At 38.5% G+C, this 4531-nt stretch overlaps 1 long non-coding RNA gene across 2 annotated transcripts in view; it reads right to left on the bottom strand.

The window, feature by feature from the left end:
• Positions 1-341: 341 nt before the first annotated feature.
• LOC121926444 overlaps positions 342-4531 on the bottom strand; it is an 88297-nt gene continuing 84107 nt past the window's right edge. For both annotated transcript variants that reach the window (XR_006103017.1, XR_006103016.1), the window contains one exon: positions 342-487. This is a non-coding gene — a long non-coding RNA (uncharacterized LOC121926444). The remainder of the gene's footprint in view (positions 488-4531) is intronic.

A 4531-nucleotide genomic window follows, 5' to 3' on the forward strand; every position in this document is an offset into this window, starting at 1 on the left:
AACAAATCTTGCCAAGAAATCCCCATGATAGATTTGCCTTAGTGTCACCATAAGTTGGAAACTACTTGAAGGCACATAATAACAACAAAACTTCCAGAGTTCTAACACAACATTCAAGCTGCTACACCACACTGATGAATACCTTTCCCCTTAAAAGTCTAAAGGTACATTGGCTCTCAGAACAAGTTGGCCTATAAATGAGAATAAACTCTTGGCTCTTATGCTCAATATTTAATTTGGAAACATTTTGACATCCCGTCCCTGTTCCTCTGAAATTAAATAAATGAAAAACAAAAAAACTATTAGGCTCCAGATCAGGAAAGACAGACTTTTTATCACAGTTTGCAAGATAACTTTTAATTAATGGTTAACTTTCACAGCCTTATTGCTGCATTTTCTTCATTACTTTGTACGGAACAGCAGAGAGGTCAGTGATACCCCCTTTAAGGTCTGCATTTGGGGTTGTATGTAGCAATTCTGTCTGGTTCTGAAAAGAAGAAGACACCATGGGAAATTAAATTCCTAGAGATTTCTAATTTGTAGTATATCAAAGCAGTTCTTGCATTACATTGTAATATAATGGTTCAATTAATGATAAAAAATTGTTCACTGTATGTCAAGTAAATCTCAAGTCCAGGAAATTTATTGAAATCAAGAGAGGAATTAGAGCCTGAAGGATATGTTTTAAACTGGTTTTCTTATAGAAGATTAACTGAAAGATTTAATATGGATAAAAAATTCCAAGGATTTGAAACAATTAAATTTGAGTTTGAAATCCAACTATGTACTGATGATGAACTTTTGATTGCCAAAATGTATAAATTACCATTGAGATTTTAAACAGAATCAACAATTCACAAAACAGGATACTTTTATTGGCCAACCAAAATGTATAAAATACATCATAGAAGTTTTCAAAGCATCATTGGATTCATCATCAGGCAAAGATGTTACAAATTATACAGGAGCAGAGAAGTGATGATGTTAGAGTCTCTGCCAATATTTTCCACCTAGGAAAGGGGCAGTTAGCTTTGCATAGAACAGGAAGAGCCTGGATCTCAAGGGAAGTTACTTTTCTATTGCTGATAGAGTTAACATTTTATTACCTTCTTTTATTGCCCTTTACCTTGTCCTGCATGGCAAGGAAGAGCCAAGAATGGCCTTTGTATGTATTGAGATCTCAGTTCAGACCATCATAGCGGAAAGTTGAAATAATGTTTGAGGCAAAAGTGGGCCTGTGACTCTCTTACTTTTCTTCTCCTGTATAATTTTTAACATCTTTGCCTGATGAAGAAGCTGATGAAGCTTCAAAAGCTTGTATAATGTATTTTGTGAATTTTAGTTGGGCAATAAATATGTTGTTGGTTTGCATATTTTGGATTTTGTTGTAAGTAAATCTTCTGTAAATTTAGAGAACTGGTTACTTAATAAGAAAGAGGATTTTTTATGCGAATCCAGACTGTAGTTTTTTGGCATATTGGGCAGGTCTTCTGCAAGTGAAAGCAGCTTTTATGAAGGGAAACCTTCTGGAGCAGATTTTCAGCACTGAACGAGGTTGTAGTGGGAGAAGAAGAGACCGATTTAGCTCAATATGATGTAAAGCTGCTGAACAACATGAAGGAAATTAAGAGCTAAAATCATTTGAGATGTTCTTGAACTGCAAATGAAGTGGAAGCAGTACTGGGATGAAAACTACAAAGAGCCAATGTAATTCCCATGCTTCATATCTACAATGAGAGATGCAGGTCTTCAGGTGTACACTGAAGCAGCATTCTTTGTCCCGAATACTGTATTTCTGCTGGAAGAGTTTGGTTGTGATTGCTGAGCAGGAAAAGATAGGTGCCCCATGAATTTGTTCTGGATGGTATTGCATTCACTCTGTTTGCCCCAGCACTCTGAGTGGCTAGGTTCATTGGTAGATCGGATAGGACTTTCTCCATATTAGTAACTCAATTGTGAAACTGCATTGCAAGGGAAATCAGGCTGGCTTCATCACTTTTGAGCTTCCAGTGGGCAGTCACAACAATTTAACTTTTGTCCCTAAATCCATGATTAGCTTTTGGATGGTTTTCAGTGTACACTCATTTATTTATTTTTAAAAAAATATTGCTTTGATTTGTTTTTAAAGGATCTTCTTATCTGTTTATATCTGTTGAGTATGACTTCATGGGATCTGGCAGGCTAAGAGGTGAATGTTAATTAACAAAGAAATAAATATATGCCCAGTGTTGTTTTCCTGTTAATGTTGTTGTTGTTGATAACAACAACAACAACAACAACAACAACAATTCCAGAGCACAACAGCAGCACAGTAAAAAACTATGTCAGTTTTACCATAGCTGTGGCTGGTGCTTCCAGGCAAGTTGTAGGACTGTTTAACAATTGCATATTGATAGAAGTTTGACTTTGCCTCCCTGAGTTTTCACATAATGGATCAATTGTACCATTAGGCTGAGTGAGATGATCTGGGTATCATGAAACACAACAAATTGCCAGCTGTTGTATTAAATTGTGTTGCCACAGGAAACCTGGAGAAGGCCCTTATACTTTTAATGGGTGTAGAGAAAAGAACATTTCAGTAGGTGTTGGTTGTTACCTAGTTGTGTGACAAGCAACACCTGCTGAAATCTCCTCTTCTAAATAATCATCAATGGTTCAGGGGGCATCTCCAGTTTTCCTTTTGGCAGCCCTAGTTAAATATTGTTACATTTTTACTACCAGGGATAGAGAGAAGCAGTTGCAAGATTTTCTACTTCAGGTACCAGAATAACTTAGCCAGCCTTGGACACTATGCACTTTAATGGAGGAAGATGTCATTTCCTTCTCCACTTAAGGCAGTAAAATTCTAAAAAGATAGACTTTAGCTGGAAAGAGATCTTGACAGGGGATACATGTTCCGGAGGATATAAAAAGAGTCCTTCTTAGTGGCTTCTCCAAGGCTTTCCATTTTTAGATTCCTTGGGGACAGTGGTTTTATTCTTCCATCTTTTCTTCCATCAACAACTGAAGGCCTACTTGTTCAGAGATTTGTTTTTCAGATTATCATTTTAACTGGTATCTTCTTTTTGTTTGTTCTGTTGTATTTATTTATTTTTATATTACTTTTAAACTTTCTGTTCTGTGGTAAAATGCTTACTTGACTAAGGCTGAAATAATATATGTTTGGCTGAAAGAAAGTGCCAGTTAAGTCATGTTACCCTTGGGGTCGTCTTGATATTCAGGGGAATTTATTAGCTCAACAGGAGGTCTGTGAGACGTTGAGTAACTTTAAAAGGATATGTTACACCTATGTATACCAATACTGGCTGTAGTGAGACTCTGATTTCAATGAATAAAAGAGGTCCGAAACAGACGGGTTGAAAGTGCCGTGCCAGCGCTGAAATTAGGGTTCCAGAGCATGTGGCAACCGTTTGCTCTGGAACCCTAATACTTATGGACGGTGCCATCTTTATGTGGTACTGTCCATACATGGTACGCTTGTATGACACAAGCGTGGCACCACATCCACACTTCTGGGTGCTGTGCTTGCGTCTTGGATGCCTCAGAGCATGCCAATGGCGCACTGGTGACATCATCCTGGCACGCCAAAAAGAACCTGTTTTTTTCCAGGTTCTTTTTGGTTTGGAGGGATGCCACACAGTTTGGCTTCTGCAGGATCCCTTCAGAGGGAAACTGGGCGCCTCCAACCCATCCCTTTAGGGCAGTCTGGATTGCCCCAGAGTTTTATTTTAAAATGTGCAAGGGTGCACACAACCGCACAAAGCCAATCTAACTTTAAAAACCATACAGAGCTAACAGAAAGAAGGATGTGAAAGGTTGGATAGTGAGAAATCAGGAGTTAGAGGGAGGAATAATTACCATTCCTGAAGAGGGGGGTGTTGTATGGGAGTGGGGCTCAAACAACATCTGAGGGTGACAGTGAGTGAGTGTACAGAACACTGTTTACCTTCCCACCAGAATGATACTTATTTATCATCTTGCATTTGCATACTTTTGAACTGTTAGGTTGGCAGAAGCTGGGGCTAGTGCATTCAGCAAAAGTTAGGCAGAAAATAAAGATTGATAAGGAGTGAGGGCTTTACCACACAAGACTAAAGAGGGGAATCTTAACAGATTAAAAGCATCTTGCAGTGGTACTTATCACATGACAGTATTTCTATTCTGCTGCTGCTTTGCATTGCATTTGTTACTATAGTGCACCTTTTAATTGATGGGTGAAACCCATTAATAGGCTTATAGTTTTGCTGCTGTTCCACTGTTGCCTTCATGCAGTAGTTCTCTGCCACTGCAGTTCTGCTTCTAAGGCACTCATGTGATGTAAGTGGGCATGATCCTGCTCCTCCCTTTGTTTCCTCTTGCAGAAACCATACTAAGAACTGCTTCATGAAGGTGCTGCTGTGTGCACATTCACGCAGCTGGTGGCATTGTTATTTTTATTATTATGCTTTATTTATATAGCGCTATAGATTCGCACAGCGCTGTACATACAAACAATAAAATAGATATGAGTAAACCTTCCCATGGCGTACTA

The sequence above is a fragment of the Sceloporus undulatus genome, chromosome 3 (genome assembly GCF_019175285.1).
Source record: "Sceloporus undulatus isolate JIND9_A2432 ecotype Alabama chromosome 3, SceUnd_v1.1, whole genome shotgun sequence".
NCBI classification, from domain to species: Eukaryota; Metazoa; Chordata; class Lepidosauria; order Squamata; family Phrynosomatidae; genus Sceloporus; species Sceloporus undulatus.